This window comes from Nerophis lumbriciformis, linkage group LG10 (genome assembly GCF_033978685.3).
Source record: "Nerophis lumbriciformis linkage group LG10, RoL_Nlum_v2.1, whole genome shotgun sequence".
Classification (NCBI taxonomy): domain Eukaryota; kingdom Metazoa; phylum Chordata; class Actinopteri; order Syngnathiformes; family Syngnathidae; genus Nerophis; species Nerophis lumbriciformis.
In genome coordinates this window covers 12,478,192-12,503,191 of record NC_084557.2, presented here as the reverse complement: position 1 = coordinate 12,503,191, position 25,000 = coordinate 12,478,192, and the positions used below count along the sequence as shown (strand labels likewise).

General features: G+C 40.2%; 1 protein-coding gene across 1 annotated transcript in view; it reads left to right on the top strand.

Annotated features, from left to right (window-relative positions):
• The window catches only part of il34 (interleukin 34), a 132,475-nt gene that overhangs the window by 79,346 nt on the left and 28,129 nt on the right, over positions 1–25,000 (top strand). The window lies entirely within an intron of this gene.

Genomic DNA, 25,000 nt, shown 5'->3' with positions numbered 1-25,000 from the left:
GTATATATATATGTGTATATATATATATGTATATATATATGTGTATATATATATATGTATGTATGTATGTACTGTATGTATGTATGTATGTATGTATGTATGTATGTATGTATGTATGTATGTATGTATGTATGTATGTATGTATATATATATATATATATATATATATATATATATATATCTCACTGGCTCATGCTCCTTTTTAAGGACTGAGGATAGCGACAACCACTGTTGGTGTCGTGTTAGACTTCTGACTTCTGTGCAGGCATCGTTTGTTGAGTTTGAGTGACAAAGTGAATATGAGTTTGAATGGCTGCATGTCTCTAAGTTACAGTTTACTCCCTGTTATTGACTGTTGACCAGTCCTGGGTGCGGTCTGTCCTTCTCCTGAAGTCCGCTGGAATAGGTTCCACCTGACTTTGCTTACTGTGGATGGTTTATGCTTCTCTGTTGCCTTGAGGGAACATGATAATGGAAGTGGGTAGTGGGTCTAACTTACTGTGATTGAGTACAGTGGAACCTCAGTTTACGAACTTGTTTTGTTCTTGAACAGGGTTCGTAAATAGAAGAGTTTGTATATTGAAAACATTTCTCCATAAACAATGTACCATATTTTTTAATTTAAGCCACACCCAATTTAAGCCACACCCAATCAGCTACCTACTCAGTGGCCTAGTGGTTAGAGTGTCCGCCCTGAGATCGGTAGGTTGTGAGTTCAAACCCCGGCCGAGTCATACCAAAGACTATAAATATGAGACCCATTACCTCTCTGCATGGCACTCAGCATCAAGGGTTGGAATTTGGGGTTAAATCACCAAAAACTGCTCACTGCTCCCCTCACCTCCCAGGGGGTGAATAAGGGGATGGGTCAAATGCAGAGGACAAATTTCACCACACCTTGTGTGTGTGTGACAATCATTGGTACTTTAACTTAACTTAACTAAACAGACTCAATAGCTTCACGGTGACATTTTGGTGAATTTACAAAGCTGAAACAATAAAAACAGAATTCCATTGTACAAAACCCAAAACCAGTGAAGTTGGCACATTGTGTAAATGGTAAATAAAAACAGAATACAATGATTTGCAAATCCTTTTCAACTTATATTCAATTGAAAAACTACAAACACAAGATACTTGACGTTCGAACTGGAAAACTTTTTTATTTTTTGCAAATATTAGCTCATCTGGAATTTGATGCCTGCAACGTGTTTCAAAAAAGCTGGCACAAGTGGCAAAAAAGACAGACAGTTGAGGAATGCTCATCAAACACTTATTTGGAACATCCCACAGGTGAACAGGCTAATTGGGAACAGGTGGGTGCCATGATTGGGTATAAAAGCAGCTTCCATGAAATGCCCATATTCAGTTGAATATGCTACAAAGACAACATATTTGACGTTCAAACTGATAAACTTTTTTTTTTTTTTTTGCAAATAATCATTAACTTTAGAATTTGATGCCAGCAACACGTGACAAAGAAGTTGGGAAAGGTGGCAATAAATACTGATAAAGTTGAGGAATGCTCATCAAACACTTATTTGGAACATCCCACAGGTGAACAGGCTAATTGGGAACAGGTGGGTGCCATGATTGGGTATAAAAGTAGATTCCATGAAATGCTCAGTCATTCACAAACAAGGATGGGGCGAGGGTCACCACTTTGTCAACAAATGCGTGAGCAAATTGTCGAACATTTTAAGAACAACATTTCTCAACCAGCTATTGCAAGGAATTTAGGGATTTCACCATCTACGGTCCGTAATATCATCAAAAGGTTCAGAGAATCTGGAGAAATCACTGCACGTAAGCGATGATATTGGGGACCTTCGATCCCTCAGGCTGTACTGCATCCAAAAGCGACATCAGTGTGTAAAGGATATCACCACATGGGCTCAGGAACACTTCAGAAAACCACTGTCAGTAACTACAGTTCATCGCTACATCTGTAAGTGCAAGTTAAAACTCTACTATGCAAAGCGAAAGCCATTTATCAACAACACCCAGAAACGCCGCCAGCTTCGCTGGGCCTGAGCTCATCTAAGATGGACTGATGCAAAGTGGAAAAGTGTTCTGTGGTCTGACGAGTCCACATTTCAAATTGTTTTTGGAAAGTGTGGACGTTGTGTCCTCCGGACCAAAGAGGAAAAGAACCATCCGGACTGTTATAGGTGTAAAGTTCAAAAGCCAGCATCTGTGATGGTATGGGGGTGTATTAGTGCCCAAGACATGGGTAACTTACACATCTGTGAAGGCACCATTAATGCTTAAAGGTACATACAGGTTTTGTAGCATCATATGTTGCCATCCAAGCAATGTTATCATGGACGCCCCTGCTTATTTCAGCAAGACAATGCCAAGCCACGTGTTACAACAGTGTGGCTTCATAGTAAAAGAGTGCGGGTACTAGACTGGCCTGCCTGTAGTCCAGACCTGTCTCCCATTGAAAATGTGTGGCGCAATATGAAGCCTAAAATTCGACAACAGAGACCCCGGACTGTCGAACAACTTAAGCTGTACATCAAGCAAGAATGGGAAAGAATTCCACCTGAAAAGCTTCAAAAATGTGTCTCCTCAGTTCCAAAACGTTTAAATTAGTGTTGTTAAAAGGAAAGGCCATGTAACACAGTGGTAAAAATGCCCCTGTGCCAACTTTTTTGCAATGTTTTGCTGCCATTAATTTCTAAGTTAATGATTATTTGCAGTCTATTCAATTGAATATAAGTTGAAAAAGATTTGCAAATCATTGTACTCTGTTTTTATTTATGATTTACACAACGTGCCAACTTCACTGGTTTTGGGTTTTGTAAGGTAATAATAATAACAGAGACACTTGTAAACGTGTTAGCATATTCCCTAATGCTAACGACGCTAGCTTGATTACATTACAGTAGCACGTACAAATGTGCATGAAAACACACCTTCAGACGCACATGAGATGGTTTAGTAAGTAAGAATTGTTTTAGTTATATTCTAAAACTTACCAATGTTGCTTGGAGTGATGAAGGAAGAATCCATATGAATAGAAAAGCTATTGACGACTAGCAGACGGAACGGCAATTGTACTTCCGGTTGAAAGCTCTAGTGTAAACAGGACACTCATCCCACAGCACCTGCAGTGACAAAAGACAGTGTCATAGGCATACTTGCCAACCCTCCCGAATTTTCCGGGAGACTCCCGAAATTCAGCGCCTCTCCCGAAAACCTCCCGGGACAAATATTCTCCCGAAAATCTCCCGATTTTCAGCCGGAGCTGGAAGCCACGCCCCCTCCAGCTCCATGCGGACCTGAGTGAGGACAGCCTTTTTTCATGACGGGAGGACAACAGGGTGACAAGAACTAAATCATCCAGACTAGAGATAAATTGTATTATTATGTTTATCTTACCTAAAAATAAATATATTTATTAATTAAAAATAAATAAAAATAAATAAATTTTTACTATATTTTGCTAAAAACATCAAAATTAATTGTATTTTTCTTTGTATTTTTTCCTGACTCCTTATTACATCCAGCCATAGAATTATACATTAAAATAAACATATTTGAAATAATTGATTTTAAATTATCATAATAATTCATTTAAAATGACCATATTTAAATATTAAAATAATTGCTTGTTTATCAACAACTTTAGCATTTTATTCATTACATTTTGAAACTCTCAGAAGCCAAGTTATGTTATATTCCTTAAGATTTATTTATGCAAGTTTGAAGTATCAATTTTCCAAACACAGTTTTGTTTGCATATTTTCAGGTAGCTGAGATAGGCTCCAGCGCCCCCCGCGACCCCAAAAGGGAATAAGCGGTAGAAAATGGATGGGATGGATATATATATATATATATATATATATATATATATATATATATATATATGTGTATGTATATATGTATGAAATACTTGACTTGGTGAATTCTAGCTGTCAATATACTCCTCCCCTCTTAACCACGCCCCCAACCACGCCCCGCCCCATCTCCGACCACGCCCCCACCCCCCACCTCCCGAAATCGGAGGTCTCAAGGTTGGCAAGTATGGTCATAGGACAAACAATAACACACAATTTCAGTGTATTTGTATGTGTTTTATGAAAACTATTAGCATTATGGCTGTCAGCAAAGAAAAATCCATGAATTAGCCGCACCGTTTTATAAGCCGCAGGGTGCAAAGCATAGAAGAAAAGTATCGTTGTTTTCTAATCAAACTTGCAAAAAAACACGAATTTAAAGCCACTGAGAAACACTTACATTTGTGTGACTCAACTGGGCTTTTTTCCCAGAAGTTACCGGATTCTAAAAACAGACGTTGGCTATTCGATTGCAGAACGTACGTTTTTGTAATCAAGTGTGAGTGGAACATATTTGTTGTCTCTTGTGTGTAACATGGGGAGTAAAAGTCCAAGAACACATCCTCATAGACTGACCTATGGCATCATTGGTTGGATGTCTTGAAGCGTTACTGACCGTTTCAGTGATTTTTTTTTTTATACACAAGTTGTCACCTATGAATCTTCACTCCTGTCCTATCAACAGAAAAATGTATCTTATAAAACTTCTGAAGGATGGAAATCTGCTTTTGATTGCCTTCCAATAAAGACCCTAAATCTATGCACAGCTGCTCCGCAGATATCTTGTAAAACGTTGGCTGAGTGACCCTTGGAGGTTGGGTGCATGGAAAGCGCACGTGATTTATAACAGGTAACTTTCGAAGGTCAGACTCGCTCAGACAGATTCTTTAACTCTCTGGGAACATTTTTGTACATCAATCAATCAATCAATGTTTATTTATATAGCCCTAAACTCAAAGGGCTGCCACATGAGTTTTTTAGAGTGTGAACTGCCATCCAAAAGAGACCGCCTAGGACGCATAGGTCAGGTCATAGAAATTAGTTGGGAACTAAAAGGTTTAAGCCACACTCATTCATTTTCCCATGCTTTTATTAGAATGTTGCCTATCATTCACAATCCTTATGTAAGACACACGTTTTTATTTTTTTAGGCATTCTAACTATTGGTGGTAAATAAATGCAATGGAGCCTATAGGGTCGCTGTATTCTGCCTTTAAAGCGCTTAAAAAAACATCCAAACATTTCCATCAACGTTTACTATACACATACTAAGTATACCATATTTCTCGGACTATAAAGCGCACTTAAAATCCTTTCATTTTCTCAAAACTTGACAGTGCGCCTTATAACTCGGTGCGCCTAATGTACGGAATAATTCAGGTTGTGCTTACCGACCTCGAAGTAATTTCATTTGGTACATGGTGAATTGATAAGTGTGACCAGTCACACATAGGAGATACGTGTAGTCTGCAATATGATGGCAGTCAGACATAAAACCAAAAGTTTAAGTTCCAATGATTGTCACACACACACTAGTTGCGGTGAAATTATCCTCTGCATTTGACCCATCCCCATGTTCACCCCCTGGGAGGGCAGCAGAGAGCAGCAGCGGTGGCCGCGCCCTGGAATCATTTGGTGATTTAACCCCCAATTCCAACCCTTGATGCTGAGTGCCAAGCAGGGAGGTAACGGGTCCCATTTTTATAGTCTTTGGTGTGACTCGGCCAGGGTTTGAACTCGCAACCTACCGATCTCAAGACGGACACTCTAACCACAAGGCCACTGAGCAGGTACGTGATAGATAAGAGATACGTGTAGGCTGCAATATGACTCAAGTAAACAACACCATAATTTCTGTATATCCCATTGAAAATATAGCACATTACACACGGCGCTCAAATGTTTTAGTACGACTTTGGTAAGCTATGAAGCCGCACCGCTTGATGGATCGTACTGTGTTTCAACATACAAGTATTATTATGGTGTGTGTATAAGGTAAGACATATTATCTGGCGTTTTGTTTGGCAATATTATGCAAAAGCAACAAAATACGGACATTCATAATAACGTAATATTTGCGTTTTACTCATTTTAAGCATAGACTCATCACGGCGTTCCATTTTTCATTGAACAACTGACCACTACTCATGCAAACTTCACGAGAGCCAACAAACATAATAAAGCATAACTTACTGTACAATGTCTGCTGTCACCGATGTTTAATATATTCCTGTTTAGTCGAACAAGGACTCGTAAAAAGGGTTAAAAAAAGAAGAAGGTGGGAGCAAACCAGCGTCTTTTGCAAGTCTTTCTCGCCATCTCCGGGTCTAAATTGGCCGTTAAAGTGTACGCACTTCTCAGTTGATGTCCTCTTCATTGTGCCATCCAGGTGAAAAACATGATTTATAATCGAGAAAAAACTTTCACCAGCTCTGATGCGAGGAAGCAGCTCACCAACTGATGACATCAATAGAGCAACATAAGGAAGTCAAATGTAGGCCCTTAACGTTAGCGTTAGTTAGTTAATATTGCCAATACTGTACTTGGTTAATATTCCTGTCAAGAAACATAAATGGAGTATTGTTGGCATTTTTTGGATGGTTACTTATGGCCCCATTGTAAGCGAACTTTTGATGACGTTTATTTACGAGTTAGAATAACTTCCATCCATCCACTCTTTCTACCGCTTGTCCCTCTATCCAAGGGAAGGTACACCCTGGACAAGTCGCCACCTCATTGCAGGACCAACAATGGTTGGTGTTGACAGAGGTGTCGCTCCTTTGTATTTTATCAGCTCGGCCTGGGCGGATGCATGGGCGCCGATCCCGTGGTATTGATGGCAACTTTCAACCTTTAAAAAATAATTTTTGAAAAATCAATCTTGTTGATGTTAATTTTGTGGCAATTTATGTCAGTTTAACATAATAATAAAGTCACAAATCATACAGTCTTTCTGTAATGTTCATATTGTTGTTACTCAGCCAGCGTTTGTGGGTCTGATGGACCCGTTGCATTATGTGGCTTTTATTGCCTCACAATCAAACACTTCTATGTTAAAATACTGAACAGATGTTTACCTTATCCCAATAATCATCTGTTCAGTATTTTAACATTAAAGTGTTTGATTGTGAGGCATTAAAAGCCACAAAATGCAACGGGTCCATCAGACCCACAAACGCTGGCTGAGTAACAACAATATGAACGTTGCACGGAAAATTTCTCTGCCAGTTTCTGCATCCCACAGAGATTCTTCTTTTGTGTTGTTTCTGCACCTGCGGTTCCCACACAAGGTTGCAACATTGTTTGTCAACACTGTCTGCTCTCATTTTCTCGCACATTTGATCCTCTGATGTTCTGTGTACCTACACTCTGTCCTCCTCTTGTCTAGGCCTGCTGTGTGTGTGTGTGTGTGTGTGTGTGTGTGTGTGTGTGTGTGTGTGTGTGTGTGTGTGTGTGTGTGTGTGTGTGTGGGTGCGGTACACAGAACATCAATTTCCACACCAGTGGACCCGGACATCTTATATGTAATAGAAATGTGTAGGGGGGGTGTATGGTGTGTGGTCATTAAATATGTATTCTGATATATGTTCTTCACAGAAAATGAGCCAAAGTCAGTGAGTCTCTGTTTGAATAATTAATTAATTGTATCATTTTTCTTTTAATAAAAAATGTTAACGGGTCCCACAGACCCGAACACCACACAAAGCCTAATCAGAATTTCATTGTGCCCAATATTGAACTATTGACAGGATCATCCTGACTTTGAACACGAGTGAATGAAGTGTATACTTACTCAACAGCCATACATATCACACTAAAGGTGGCAGTATGAACAATGCCAACACTGTCATAAACATGTGCCATATAGGGAAACCACACTAAACAACAACGATAAACACATCTTGGAAGAATATTTGCACCGCAACACAACATAAACACTAAAGAACCAATTCCCAGAATTCCCTGCAGCACCAACTCTTTCGGGACGCTACAATATAAACAAACGCCATTGGTGGATCTACACCTAACATCCACTGTAATGATACCACGTACAATAGCGTATCTAGTCGATACTCCTATGATTACATTGATATTTTTTAACATCATAAAATCTTTTTTAGTTTAGTTTTTTTTATTTATTATGTTTCTAAACTCAGGAAATTTGTCCCTGGACACATGAGGACTTTGAATATGACCAATGTATGATCCTGTAACTACTTGGTATCGGATTGATACCCAAATTTGCGGTATCATCCAAAACTAATGTAAAGTATCAAACAACAGAAGAATAAGTGATTATTACATTTTAACAGAAGTGTAGATAGAACATGTTGAAAGAGAAAATAAGCAGATATTAACAGTAAATGAACAAGTGGATTAATAATCCATTTTCTACCACCTGTCCCTAATAAATTTGATAAAATAATAGAATGATAAATGACACAATATGTTACTGCATACGTCAACAGCTAAATTAGGAGCCTTTGTTTGCTTACTTACTACTAAAAGACAAGTTGTCTAGTATGTTCACTATTTTATTTAAGGACTAAATTGCAATAATAAACAAATGTTTAATGTACCCTAAGATTTGTTTGTTAAAATAAAACCAATAATGAAATTTTTTTTGTGGTCCCCTTTATTTAGAAAAGTACCGAAATACATTTTGGTACCGGTCGCAAAATATTGGTATCGACAACACTAATAGCTACACACACACTGAGCACCCACTGGCAGAAATGTAGGTCGGCGCTTATGGGCGGATGCGTCGATTAATCAAAGGAAAAATGAAAATGAACTATTTGCCAGCATCCATAAATCTCTCACTTTTAAACAGGATGCAAGAGGGTTCACTCTGTGCGTCGCTTTCAGCACCCGAGCGCTTTTATTCCATCGTAAAATTAACTGGAGTGAAAAGCCTCTTGTCATGTCATCCATCCATCCATCCATTTTCTACCGCTTATTCCCTTCGGGGTTGCGGGGGGCGCTGGAGCCTATCTCAGCTACAATCGGGCGGAAGGCGGTGTACACCCTGGACAAGTCGCCATCTCATCGCAGGGCGCCTCTTGTCATGTCATCTCAAATCAAGGAGGCGGGACCGCGAGCTTAGACACACAGGACGCACGAACAGAAAGCCGTGCTAGCAGCCGCTCGCCAGGTGGAAAATAACTCCAGTTGCGATGGATTCAATGCAGTGGCGGATGCTGGTCTCTCAAGGAGGGGAAGCTCAATTTAGGCCTACATCATAAAAATGTGTTGGTTTATTTATACGTAAATTCTACCCTCCGTTCCTTTTTAAGAAAGTGATCTGTGACCCTGTCGTACCAAGAAGGCGTCTTTTCCAGGGATTTGACAAGTGTCCTCTCAATGGCCAGCAGAGCTAGGCTGCTTAAATGGCCTTGGATCAATCAATCAATCAATGTTTACTTATATAGCCCTAAATCACGAGTGTCTCAAAGGGCTGCACAAGCCACAACGACATCCTCGTCTACGATCCCACATCAGGGCAAGAAAAAACCCAACCCAATGGGCTGACAATGAGAAACCTTGGAGGGGACCCCCATAGTGGATCTAACATAATAGTGAGAGTCCAGTCCATAGTGGATCTAACATAATATTGTGAGAGTCCAGTCTATAGTGAATCTAACATAATAGTGAGAGTCCAGTCCATAGTGGATCTAACATAATAGTGAGAGTCCAGTCCATAGTGGATCTAACATAATATTGTGAGAGTCCAGTCCATAGTGAATCTAACATAATAGTGAGAGTCCAGTCCATAGTGGATCTAACATAATAGTGACAGTCCAGTCCATAGTGGATCTAACATAATAGCGAGAGTCCAGTTCATAGTAGATCTAACATAATAGTGAGAGTCCAGTCCATAGTGGATCTAACATAATAGTGACAGTCCAGTCCATAGTGGATCTAACATAATAGTGACAGTCCAGTCCATAGTGGATCTAACATAATAGTGAGAGTCCAGTCCATAGTAGATCTAACATAATAGTGAGAGTCCAGTCCATAGTGGATCTAACATAATAGTGAGAGTCCAGTCCATAGTGGATCTAGCATAATAGTGTGAGAGTCCAGTCCATAGTGGATCTAACATAATATTGTGAGAGTCCAGTCCATAGTGAATCTAACATAATAGTGAGAGTCCAGTCCATAGTGGATCTAACATAATAATGACAGTCCAGTCCATAGTGGATCTAACATAATAGTGAGAGTCCAGTTCATAGTAGATCTAACATAATAGTGAGAGTCCAGTCCATAGTGGATCTAACATAATAGTGAGAGTCCAGTCCATAGTGGATCTAGCATAATAGTGTGAGAGTCCAGTCCATAGTGGATCTAACATAATAGTGAGAGTCCAGTCCATAGTGGATCTAACATAATAGTGAGAGTCCAGTCCATAGTGGATCTAACATAATAGTGACAGTGCAGTCCATAGTGGATCTAACATAATAGTGAGAGTCCAGTCCATAGTAGATTTAACATAATAGTGAGAGTCAAGTCCATAGTGGATCTAACATAATAGTGAGAGTCCAGTCCATAGTGGATCTAGCATAATAGTGTGAGAGTCCAGTCCATAGTGGATCTAACATAATATTGTGAGAGTCCAGTCCATAGTGAATCTAACATAATAGTGAGAGTCCAGTCCATAGTGGATCTAACATAATAGTGACAGTCCAGTCCATAGTGGATCTAACATAATAGTGAGAGTCCAGTTCATAGTAGATCTAACATAATAGTGAGAGTCCAGTCCATAGTGGATCTAACATAATAGTGAGAGTCCAGTCCATAGTAGATCTAACATAATAGTGAGAGTCCAGTCCGTAGTGGATCTAACATAATAGTGAGAGTCCAGTCCATAGTGGATCTAGTTAATAGTGTGAGAGTCCAGTCCATAGTGGATCTAACATAGTAGTGAGAGTCCAGTCCATAGTGGATCTAACATAATAGTGAGAGTCCAGTCCATAGTAGATCTAACATAATAGTGAGAATCCAGTCCATAGTGGATCTAACATAATAGTGAGAGTCCAGTCCGTAGTGGATCTAACATAATAGTGAGAGTCCAGTCCATAGTGGATCTAGTTAATAGTGTGAGAGTCCAGTCCATAGTGGATCTAACATAATAGTGAGAGTCCAGTCCATAGTGGATCTAACATAATAGTGAGAGTCCAGTCCATAGTAGATCTAACATAATAGTGAGAGTTCAGTCCATAGTGGATCCAACATAATAGTGAGAGTCCAGTCCATAGTGGATCTAGTTAATAGTGTGAGAGTCCAGTCCATAGTGGATCTAACATAATAGTGAGAGTCCAGTCCATAGTGGATCTAACATAATAGTGAGAGTCCAGTCCATAGTAGATCTAACATACGGTAATAGTGAGAGTTCAGTCCATAGTGGATCCAACATAATAGTGAGAGTCCAGTCCATAATAGATCTAACATAATAGTGAGAGTCCAGTCCATAGTGGATCTAACATAATAGTGAGAGTCCAGTCCATAGTGGATCTAACATAATAGTGAGAGTCCAGTCCATAGTGGGGCCAACAGGAGATCATCTTGAGTGGAGACAGGTCAGCAGCGCAGAGACGTCCCCAACTGATGCACAGATGAGTGGTCCACCATGGATCCCAACTTTGGACAGCTAGCGCATCATCTATGGTCACCGAATCCGTGCCCCCCCTCTTACCGGAGGAGAGCGGGCACAGCAGACAAGAAACGGCAGATCAGCTGGTCTAAAAGGGGGGTCTATTTAAAGGCTAGAGTATACAAATGAGTTTTAAGATGGGACTTAAATGCTTCTACTGACCATGGTCTTATGGGTGTAAGACTTCCATTCATCCATCCATTTTCTACCGCTTGTCCCTTTTGGGGTGGCGGGGGGTGCTGGAGCCTATCTCAGTTGCAATCGGGCGGAAGGCGGGGTACACCCTGGACAATTCGCCACCTCATCGCAGGGCCAACACAGATAGACAGACAACATTGACACACTAGGGCCAATTTAGTGTTGCCAATCAACCTATCCCCAGGTGCATGTCTTTGGATTGAGCCGCTTTAAACAGGAGAAGCTCCTCTCTACACCTGCAGATGTAGCTCCAATCGTTGCCACTAATGACAATAGTTTGTACACCTGGGTGCATTACAAATGTATGTTAAAAAAACATAACATTTATGTGCCATTATGTGCAGCTTGCTCCCGAGCTAGCTCGCTAGCTGGGACTGGTGCGAGGCTAGTGCGACGTGTGTCCGCCTGTGAGTGCTTTAAGACGGTGGAGGGACTCAGCAGCACCCGCTGCTCGGTAAGGACAGAAACTGCAGAGTGAAAGAAGTCAGTCTCCGAACACAAACAAACACCAGAAATTGAAGTTCTGTTTGTCGCTAGTCCTTCTTAACAAAGAAAATGTCGCTAAGAGGCTCTGGAAAGTCTCCGGTTCAACTCAGAACAACAAAACGAATGTTGAAAAACGCTTCCGCGGACAGTTACAACACAAGATCGCTGATTCGCTCATTTCGCAGTCAATCCAAAAGGGAATCAGCCTTAGACAGATCATCCATTCACCATGCAAAAAATGAGTGTCCGAGGCCAGCCCACTGCCCCATAGACCCCCAGAGACGCTGAGCGTCCAATGGGCGAGACAAAACTCAACATTTATCCAATGACTCGTCTCGTTTCGCAGCAGTGTTTGCTTCCCCACTGAAGTCTGTAGACCAGGGGTCGGCAACCTTTACCAGTCAAAGAGCCATTTTGACCAGTTTCGCAAATTATAGAAAACAATGGGAGCCGCAAAATTTTTTGAAATTTTAAATGAAATAACACTGCATACAAAGTTTTTTTTTTTTGCTTTGTGCTATGTATAAACCAAGGGTCTCAGACACGCTGCCCACACCTTTATGTGGAATTTGAAAGCTGGTGCGGCACGCGGGTTTTAAATGAATGGCGCTTGTCAGCCTCATGCGTGCCGTGATGGTACAGCGTATAGCACCCACTACAACCAGCGTGCCTGATCAGCCACACGTTGTATGGTGTTTCCGCTTGCTCACGCCGGTGACAGCAAGGCATACTTGGTCAACAACCACACAGGTTACACTGACGGTGGCGGTATAAAAAAAACTATAACACTCTTACTAATAATGCGCCACACTGTGAACCCACACCAAACAAGAATGACAAACACATTTCAAACATCTGCACAGTAACACAACATAAACACAACAGGAGAAATACCCAGAATCCCATGCAACCCTAACTCTTCCGGGATACATTATACACACCCGCTACCAAACCCCGCCCACCTCAACCGACGCACAGAGGGGGGGGGGGGGGGTGTTGATGTGTGAGGGAGCAGGGTTGGGGTGGGGGCGGGGTTTGGTGGTAGCAGGGGTGTATAATGTATCCCGGAAGAGTTAGGGCTGCATGGGATTCTGGGTGTTTGTTCTGTTGTGTTTATGTTGTGTTAAGGTGCAGATGTTCTCCCGAAATGTGTTTGCCATTCTTGTTTGGTTTTGGTTCAAAGTGTGGCGCATTATTAGTAAGAGTGTTAAGGTCGTTTTATATGGTCACCGTCAGTGTAACCTGTGTGGCTGTTGACAAAGTATGCCTTGCTGTCACGTACGTGTGCATGCAGAAGATGTGTATTGTATAACAAGTGTTGGGCTGGCACGCTGTTAATACAGATTGTAGTGAGCGCCAAATGTTGTACCATCATGGCACACCCTTATTATAGCTGTAAGGGTGAAAGTCGGTGAATATTAATCCCGGGAGTTTTCTGTGAGAGGCACTGAAATCCGGAAGTCTCACGGGAAAATTGGGGGGTTCAGCAAGTAAGCTGCTGAGCCGCATCAGAGTGATCAAAGAGCCGCATGCGGCTCCGGAGCCGCGGGTTGCCGACCCCTGCTGTAGACAAACAGCGTCTACACCAGTGGTTCTTAACCTTGTTGGAGGTACCAAACCCCACTAGTTTCATATGCGCATTCACCGAACCCTTCTTTAGTGAAAAGTAAAAAAGTGTTGTTTTTTTAAAATTCAAGACAAAGTTATGTTTTCTTACTGGTGCACAAAATGAACCGTGCGTGAACATCACCTTGTTCAAAGAACAAAACCAACACAGTGCATGAACTCACAACAAATTACACACCTGTAAATCAGTCTGACTTCTGCTGTTGCCGTATCCATAATAAGCCGATATGGAGAAGTTTTTATTTACACAATGAGTCGGGTGTCTAGACCTCTGCGCCGAACCTCTGAGGCCGACTCATCGAACCCTTAGGGTCGATCGAACCCAGGTTAAGAACCACTGGTCTACACTGTTTAAAGCACTGTGAAGCTGCGGGAATGAGAGAGGAAAGCCGCGTCGTTACCAGTGATAAGTTGATTCTGAACAAAAGAGCGCGTTGTAGCGCATATTAAGTCAATAACATGTCCACACAACACTATATATTTAATCACTTATTTTTTGACATTTTAGGGGAAGCTGAGTTTCCCTTGCAGTCTTAGAGCAATCACACTGATTCAATGCCCTGAGAATACAAATGAACGTGGTATCCCGAGGCAAGTCAGGTTGTTTACATTCACTAAACTTTGCCTGTGCCTTCAAGCTGCTTGGTTGCAAGTTGCTTCATAAAAATGTATGATTCAACACTTGGCAGAACACACTTCTACTACATTAGCGTCCAATATCAGAATGCCTGATTTCACGCCGTCTGACACTTGCCGTTGCGACAGAACGCCTTGCATTGCAGCTGCAGAGCCACGGAAACTAATCGCAAGAATCTCACCGCAAACAATTTTTAGGCAGACGTGAAATGTCATTAAGTAACGCCGTTTCGTAACTTAACACGCACGGACACGCTTGTAGATGAACTCCTGTGTTTCATAAGTTGTAGTTTTTAAAAATATATATTTTTCTGCCACTTACTTAATCCAGAGGACTATGAAACGAGGTACAAACGTGCTAACCACTCATGCTGCTGAGGAAAGCAGCAAAGCAGGGTCTCTGCAGGTTTCAACATGTCAAATTTAAGACTTTTAAAGAGTTTTTTTAAGACTATAAAGAATGCAATTCCACTTCGGTAGGCATTATTTATGATATAGAACAGACATGGGCAAAATACGGCCCACGAGCCACGTGCGGCCCGTTAAGATTTTCAATCCAGCCCGTCGAACGTTCTACATCATTTTTTTTTTAAACCTTTAACATCAAAACTCTAGTTGCCATTTATGATGTGCTGTGCTGTTTTTAAATGACTGTAAGTCTTGAACTATAGAAAGTATTTCAATGGTTGAAATATGCGCTTTTGAGTGTTATACTAGTTATTACAGTAATCTACATTAAAGTTAAAGTTAAAGTACCAATGATTGTCACACACACACTAGGTGTGGTGAAATTTGTCCTCTGCATTTGACCCATCCCCTTTGATCACCCCCTGGGAGGTGAGGGGAGCAGTGGGCAGCAGCAGTGCCGCGCCCGGGAATCATTTTTGGTGATTTAACCCCCAATTCCAACCCTTGATGCTGAGTGCCAAGCAGGGAGGTAATGGGTCCCATTTTTATAGTCTTTGGTATGACTCGGCCGGGATTTGAACTCACAACCTACCGATCTCAGGGCGGACACTCTAACCACTAGGCTACTGAGTAGGTACATCAGTGTTTTTCAACCTTTTCTTAGCCAAGGCACATTTTGTTCATTGAAAAAATCCCGAGGCACACCACCAGCAGAAAACAAACAATGAAACTCTGCAGCCGATATTGACAGTAAAAATATTGACAGTAAAAAGTTGTTCTCGCAATTGTTGGATGTGAATTCAAACCATAACCAAGCATGCGTCACTATACCTATTGTCTCAAAGTAGGTGTACTGTCACGACCTGTCACATCACGCCGTGACTTATTTTGAATTTCTTGGTGTTTTCCTGTGTGTAGTGTTTTAGTTCTTGTCTTGCGCTCCTATTTTGGTGTTGATTGTCATGTACGAATGTACTTTGTGGACGTGGTCTGCTCCACACGCTGTAAGTCTTTGCTGTCGTCCAGCATTCTGTTTTTGTTTACTTTTCAGCCAGTTCAGTTTTAGTTTGGTTTTGCTTAACCCTCCCGAAGCTTCAATGCCTTTTGTTTATTTTTGGTTTAAGTATTAGATACCTTTTTTACCTGCAGGTGGCCTCCCGCTGTCATCTGCATATTGTGATCACGACAAACCATGTTCCCAACATCTACAAAACAATTAGCTACCTGCTTCCACCTACTGATATGGAAGAGTATTACACGGTTACTCTGCCGAGCTCTTGACAGCACAGACAATAATTACTGGTTTGCAAAAAAATTTTTTTAACCCAATTAGGTGAAATTACATAATTTCCCACGGCACACCAAACAATATCTCACGGTACACTAGTGTGCCGCGGCACAGTGGTTGAAAAACACTGATCTACGTCACATCAGCTCAGATCAGGAACAAAGCAGAGTGGGCGGGGTTTGTTTTCAAAGCAGCCAGCCTGAAACGCATGTATCAGGAACAGATGCGGAAGCAGATTTTTACGTGATAATATATCATATTGTAGGTGTTTATTACGCTTTTCATATTTTGATGTTTGTTACATTTTTGTTGTTTTGCTTGATTGTAAAATATGTCTATGGAGGAGCTGGTCTGAGAAGTGAGAGGAGCGATGTTCATATGTTGTTAATATTCAGTGTTTTATTGTTCATAGTTAATATTGTAAATCCCACTTTTTTTATTTGTATGCACATATTGGGTGTCCCATTCAGTAAAAAACTGTAAAATTAAATTAGTTTTTTTTAGGTGGTCTGTCATAACGTTTTTAGAATTATATCGGACGGTGTGACTTTTGGTATTAGTGTTCCTGACAAAAAAGGGACCCAAACACACATACTGTACAGAAGATTTTTACAGCTAAATGTGTATATATAATTCATACACACATACACCTTGGCCCCCCAAACACATTTTTTTTTCTCTCAATGTGGCCCCCGAGTCAAAATATTTGCCCAGCTCTGATCTAGAATAAACTTTACCGAGCACAGAGGCGAGAAAACATTCTAAGGTAATGATTATTTGCAAAAAAAAATGACGTTTCTCAATTCGAACATTAAATATCTTTCTATTGTCTATTCAATTGAATACAAGTTGAAAAGGATTTGCAAATCATTGTATTCTGTTTTTATTTACGAATTACACAATTGCCAACTTCACTGGTTTTGGGGTTTGTATATGGAAGTGCAGTATTTTGCTGAAGGTACATAGTTAACCTTTATGTTCACCATAATATTTTGGTTAGGTATATGATTTATTTGATGTGCATTGCTTCAATGAAAGTTGGGAAACATAACATCCTTGCATTGGACAATTTTGGTCCAAAGGAGACCATTCAGCTCAAAATGACCCTCATAATTTTACTGTGTGTACTAGGATTAGACCTAGTACATGGTCTGATGTCTGAGTTAAATAGACATAGGACGAGTAAGAAGCCTGAACAGAAGACCCTGGTTGCTTATGCTAGTCAAAACAAGACATCTTGCAGAGTGAGGAGATACTGTACATGCTTAGATGTTGGGTCAGATGCACTGATCTAATCTGCCATGCAGTAAGGCTTCTTTCAAATGGAATTACCTGCCGGGAGGTTTTTTTTTTTTCAGATCAAGCATCTTTCAGAAATTGCCGTAACGAGCCCCTGAGCTTTGAATGAAATTCTCCCAAAACCCGTGACTCTGTTCCCACTGAAGGGCATGACTGTAAATGTCAAATATATTTGTGGTTACAATATTTCAAGGACTTCAAACGTCCCTGTTTTTACTTATGTTCGCCTACACCCTTTCTACCATTTTTTTTGTATAGATTCCAAAGAAAATGCAATATAGGGAAATTAATGGAATGAGGAAATACTGTATATGCATGAGTAAGAGAACATTATGGAAAAGATGCTGATTTGAAATATGAAGGCATTTTTCATTCTGTGAGCATAATAAAGTTAAAGTTAAAGTACCAATGATTGTCACACACACACACACACACTAGGTGTGGCGAAATTATTCTCTGCATTTGACCCATCACCCTTGATCACCTCCTGGGAGGTGAAAGGAAAAGTGAGCAGCAGCAGGGGCTGTGCCCGGGAATCATTTTTGGTGATTTAACCCCTAATTCCAACCCTTGATATTGAGTGCCAAGCAGGGAGGTAATGGGTCCCATTTTTGTAGTCTTTGGTATTACTCGGCCGGGGTTTGAACTCACAACCTACCGATCTCAGGGCGGACACTCTAACCACTAGGCCACTGAGTAATCTTGATCAGGTCAAAACATATTCCCAACATTAGTCCCGGTGTGTGGGATCACACTAAGGCTACAATGATTCGTCGATAAAATTGATTGTTTCCATTAGAAAAAATGTACAAAACCCAAAACCAGTGAAGTTGGCACATTGGTAAATAAAAACAGAATACAAGGATTTGTAAATCCTTTTCAACCTATATTCAATTGAATAGACTGCAAAGACAAGATACTTATCGTTCGAACTGGAAAGGTTGTTATTTTTGCAAATATTAGCTAATTTGGAATTTGATGCCTGCAACATGTTTCAAAAAAGCTGGCATAAGTGGCAAAAAAGACTGAGAAAGTTGAGGAATGCTCATCAAACACTTATTTGGAACATCCCACGAGTGAACAGGCTAATGGGAACAGGTGGGTGCCATGATTGGGTATAAAAGCAGCTTCAATGAAATGCTCTGTCATTCACAAACAAGGAGGGAGCGAGGGTCACCACTTTGTGAACAAATGCGTGAGCAAATTGTCGAACAGTTTAAGAACAACATTTCTCAAAGAGCTATTGCAAGGAATTTAAGGATGTCACCATATACGGCCTGAAATATAATCAAAAGGTTCGGAGAATCTGGAGAAATCTCTGTACCACATGTACCGGCTTTTTTGGACTATAAGGCGCACTTAAAATCCTTTAATTTTCTCAAAAACCGACTGTGTGCCTTTTAACCCGATGCACCAAATGTACAGCTTGATTCTGGTCGTGCTTACCAACCTTGAAGTCATTTTATTTGGTACATGATGGATGGCAGTCACACATAAGAAATATATATGGACTGCAAGTTGACGCCTGCTCAATAAATGACACTAACAAGTACCCGTAGGCAAGCAAGCCCAAAACGTTGATGTTTCATTGAGAATATAGAACATTAAGCTTAAAAATCTGTCAAAATGTTTTAGTACGACTTTGGTAAGCTATGTAGCCGCACTGCTTTATGGAATGCGGAGTATTACGGATACTGTAGTCCAGGGGTGCTCACACTTTTTCTGCAGGCGAGCTACTTTTCAATTGATCAAGTCGTGGGGATCTACCTCATTCATATATATAATTTATATTTACTTATTTATGAAATATATGTTTTTGTTAACAAGTTAAAGGTGTTTAATGATAATGCAAGCATGTTTAACACATATAGTTAATATTGTTAATACATTAAAGGTGTTTAATGATAATACAAGTATGTTTAATACATATAGTTAATATTGTTAACAAGTTAAAGGTGTTTAAAGATAATGCAAGCATGTTTAACACATATAGTTAATATTGTTAACAAGTTAAAGGTGGTTAAAAATAATACAAGCATGTTTAACACAAATAGTTAATATTGTTAATTTAAAGGTGGTTAAAGATAAAACAAGCATGTTTAACACATATAGTTAATATTGTTAACAACTTAAAGGTGGTTAAAGATAATACAAGCATGTTTAACACATATAGTTAATATTGTTAACAACTTAAAGGTAGTTAAAGATAATACAAGCATGTTTAACACATATAGTTAATATTGTTAACAAGTTAAAGGTGGTTAAAGATAATACAAGCATATAGATTCCTTTCTTTCATGAAGACTAGAATATAAGTTGGTGTATTACCTGATTGTGATGACTTGCATTGATTGGAATCAGACAGTGGTGATGATAACGTCCGCATTTTCGAATGGAGGAGAAAAAAAGTCCTCCTTTCTGTCCAATACCACATGAAAGTGGTTGGTTTTTGGCATCTTATTTGTCCAGCTTCCGTACTCCTTTGTATACACTTTACAAGAAATACATTGTCGGCAAACTCCGTAGCTTGCTAGCTTGTGCACGCCAGCTTTCTGAGACTCTTATTTTGTTAGTGCAACTGTGCAACTGTGCAGTCGGTCTTTGGAGTTTTGACGACAGGTACGGCGCCAGAGTCTGTTGAAATAAAGTGTTTCTCGCCTTCCAGTCGGTAATTTTAATGAGCTGGCAGCAGCCAGCGTCATCTCAGAAGACCCTCTGGTGCCGTGAATGTCAATCAAGTGACGAAAGTGACGTCATAGTGAAGATTTATGATCGCTCATTTTTAGGAATATTTTTTTAATGCCTGGCTGGTGATCGACCGACACACCCTCCGAGGTCGACCGGTAGATCGCGATCGACGTAATGAGCACCCCTGCTGTAGTCAAACGTACTGTGCTTCAACATACAGGTATTATTATGGTGTGTGTTAAGGACCCCAAAATGGCACCTATTAGAGACAATTTAACTGGCGTTTTGTTTCAACCTATTATGCAAAACCAACTTTTATTACCTATGGGTACCTGCTGGTGTGTATTTGGTATCTACAAAGGTCCCGAAAATGTGTGCACGTAGTTGTAGTCCGCGCCCGAGTCAATAAGCTTTTTCTTATTCCTGACCCTCTTGTTGTGGGGCATTCATCCTCCAATGTTGCCATTTCTAGTTCAAAGCTAGTTCATAAAATGTGTCGAAAATGATAATGGCATCACGCAATAGTGAGAAGGTCAAGTACCGTATTATTCGGATTATAAGTCGCAGTTTTTTTCATAGTTTGGCAGTTGGTGAGACATATACTCTGGAGCGACTTATGTGTGAAATTATTAACACATTACCGTAAAATATCAAATAATATTATTTATCTCATTCACGTAAGAGACGAAGTAAATGGCAGCAATCGTCACTCACACGTCAACCAATAAGAATTCGGCGGGAGAGGGTCATGGCAGAAGTGGATTGTGGGTCATGGGATGCTATATGCTATATGCTACTGCCGTAGCTATTAAAATGGATCACATCAACATTGGCGGTAACTTATAAAAACTGGGAAGGACTGAACAAAAATGGCACCGAAAAATAAATCATATACTGCAGATTACAAGCTGGACGTAGTGAAATAAGCAGCAGAGAACGGCAATCGAGCAGCAGAAAGAAAGGAAATACCAGAGGCGACACCGGGGAGGAAGATTTCATGGGATTTAGCGATCGGGAGTGACAGATTGTTTGGTAAACGTATAGCATGTTCTATATGTTGTAGTTATTTGAATGACTCTTACCATAATATGTTACGTTAACATACCAGGCACGTTCTCAGTTGGTTATTTATGCCTCATATAACGCAGTGTTTTTCAACCTTTTTTGAGCCAAGGCACATTTTTGGCGTTGAAAAAATGCGGAGGCACACCACCAGCAGACATCATTAAAAAGCGAAACTCAGTAGACAGTAAAAGGTCGTTGTCGCAATTGTTGGATATGACTTTAAAGCATAACAAAGCATGCATCAATATAGCTCTTGTCTCAAAGTAGGTGTACTGTCACGACTTGTCACATCACGCCATGACTTTTTGAGTTTTTTGCTGTTTTCCTGTGTGTAGTGTTTTAGTTCTTGTCTTGCGCTCCTATTTTGGTGTCTTTTTCTCTTTTTTTGGTATTTTCCTGTAGCAGTTTCTTGTCTTCCTTTGAGCGATATTTCCCGCATCTACTTTGTTTTAGCAATCAAGAATATTTCAGTTGTTTTTATCCTTCTTTGTGGGGACATCGTTGATTGTCGTGTCATGTTCGGATGTACATTGTGGACGCCGTCTTTGCTCCACAGTAAGTCTTTGCTGTCGTCCAGCATTCAGTTTTTGTTTACGTTGTAGCCAGTTCAGTTTTAGTTTCGTTCTGCATAGCCTTCCCTAAGCTTCAATGCCTTTTCTTAGGGGCACTCACCTTTTGTTTATTTTTGGTTTAAGCATTAGACACCTTTTTACCCGCACACTGCCTCCCGCTGTTCCCGACATCTACAAAGCAATTAGCTACCTGCTGCCACCTACTGATATGGATGAGTATTACACGGTTACTCTGCCGAGCTCTAGACAGCACCGACACTCAACAACAACACATCATTTGCAGACTATAATTACTGGTTTGCAAAAAATATTTTTAACCCAAATAGGTGAAACTAGATAATCTCCCACGCCACACCAGACTGTATCTCATGGCACACTAGTGTGCCACGGCACAGTGGTTGAAAAACACTGATGACAGTTCAAATATGTTGAGGAAGAATGCTCGTGCCTGAGAGGTGAAATATGCACGTATTAAATAAAAATGTTCTATGGCTCCACATTTCTGTCTAGTTGCCCTCGGCCTGACTTGATCTTTGTCCTACTAGTGGTCTTCACAGACATGTTAATTATATGCAGGACAAGGATAAGTTACGTATGTCTAAGAGCACGTAACACCATCATTCATACACAAAGAAGTGCACAGCTGTGAATATAATGACAGACTGATAAGCTGTTTTTTTTGACCAAGTGGACAATGCAAAATTAATCAGAGGAAGCAAAAGCTATAGTTCTTCACTTTTTCCTGCCATGTGGTGGTACGGTGCAACCTTTTAAAGGGAAGCTGCACTTTTTTTTGACCCCTTTAAAGCGCCCTAAATCCGGTGCACCTTAGGGTCCGAAAAATAAGGTAACTTTAATGGGGAACTGCACTTTTTGGAATTTTGCCTATCGTTCACAATCATTATGAGAGACAAGACGGAGAATGTTTTATTTTTTTTTAAAGATTTCTAACTCCTAAATAAACGTAAATAAAAGTCCGCTTATAATGGCATCGACGGGAGGTCCGCCCATAAATCCCTTTAAAAATAAAAACATCCAAGGAGCGCCAAAAATACTCAGATTACAGTTTGTGACTTGAATATTAAGCAAGTATTAGTGATACCAAAAGGGACAAGCGGTAGAAAATGGATGGATGGATAGTGATATTGTTATCATAAGCGCTAATGCAGACGAACTAGAGAGCTATCAGCTTGTGCTGCTATGTTGACGTCAGCGGCTGCGGTGAGCTGACTTTACGCCGCGGAGCTGGCGAAGGTTTAGTCTCTCACCTGGTTAGTAGAAAGATGAAGACATAATCTGACGAGTTGGTTCACTTTGGTATCCAAATTAGATCAAGGACTGGAGAGAAAGATACGAAAAGACACTTGGTCTGTGCTTTTCTTCGCGTGGATTAGGATTCATTCTTCATCTAAATGGGAATATATGAACATCCTAGCAGTCGGTATTCTAATGACAGCAGACATTGTACAGTCAGTGATGTTTTATGTTTGTTGCCTCTCATAAAGTCTGAAGTGAGTAGTAGTGAAGTGAATTATATTTATATAGCGCTTTTCTCTAGTGACTCAAAGCGCTTTACATTGTGAAACCCAATATCTAAGTTACATTTTTAAACCAGGGTGGGTGGCACTGGGAGCAGGTGGGTAAAGTGTCTTGCCCAAGGACACAACGGTAGTGACTAGGATAGCAGAAGCGGGGATCGAACCTGGAACTCTCAAGTTGCTGGCACGGCCACTCTACCAACCGAGCTATACCGCCCAGTAGTAATCAGTGATGTTGTCGAAGAAAAAATGAAACGTGATGCGTTTTTTGAATTAATGCACGGCCAAAATGCTTAAAATTATCAAATAATAGATAGATACAATATTTAGAGTCAACATTTAGGGGGTCGGCAACCCAAAATGTTGAAAAAGCCATATTGGACCAAAAATACAAAAAAAAAATTGGTGTGGAGCCGCAGAAAATTAAAAGCCTTATATAAGTCTTACAATGAAGGCAACACATTATGTAAGTGTCTATATTAGCTATATTAGCCTACTATCAAATCTTCGTTGACAGAAATGTTGTATTTTAATTTTTATTCTACACATTTTTGCAACATTGGAAATCATTAGTAAAATGGAGGCTTCTCACAGGATGAGATAACTTCTGGAAATTACTGGCTTTTAATGGCCAAAGGCATAGATGTGTGTGTCTAAGTTAAAGAAAACGTCAGGCTGTCTTCTTCTTATGGATTTATTATAATCTATGCAAGCTGGGTAACATTTGCTGTGGTCTGGAACAACAAGGCACACACACAACTATGAGAAATGCAGCCAATATTACATACAGATAATGTGTCATGAGACATGCGAATATAAATTAAATACACAGAGGACATAAGTGAAGGAAATTAAATTAGCTCAAATATACCTACAAACGAGGCATAATGATGCAGTACGTACATGCAGCTAGCCTAGATAGCATGTTAGCATCGATTAGCTACCAAATATGAATGACAAGCACTCCAGCAAATCAATAAAATCAACAAAGCTCACCTTCGTGCATTCACGCACAGCATAAAACGTTTGGTGGACAAAATGAGACAAAGAAGGAGTGGCATAAAACGCGTCTTTCTGTGGCAGCATCGGAGAACGTTGTACATGTAAACAAACTGCGGTGAGTTCAAGGGTCGCTGAAATTAGTAGGACAACACAGTGCTTGCCAAATACTGTCATCAGTGAAGCATGTGCAACATAAACAGTGGGATTTCTAACAATTAGGAAGGTTTGTGTCATGTTGTCCTCCTACAGAAAATATATTAAAACAAAAAATATATTTTTTTCTTCATCTTTTTCCATTTTCACACATCTCTGATAGAGGTCCAGGGAGCCACTAAGGGCTACATGTAGCGAATTACTGCCCATCACTGATTACATGAACGACCCTAAATTATTTCATGCTCAAATCATTTTGATTTCGCTTAGTTGATGCTCTGACACGCTTTTTGCAGCCATTAAGCAGATGTGAACGTCTGTCCAGGCCATTTATCCATTCACCCTTTAACTGTTTTTACGACATAGCATCAAGTGGAGCTGTGGCCTACGCCAGCTGACTTTGGGTGAGAGATGGGGTACACCCAGACTATTGGCTACTATTCATCAAGAAAATAAAATAAAATCTAAAGGAAAGAAATCTGACAAGGGTCTGAATTAGGGACGGGCAATATGGCCTAAATTTCATATTGAGGTTAATTGTA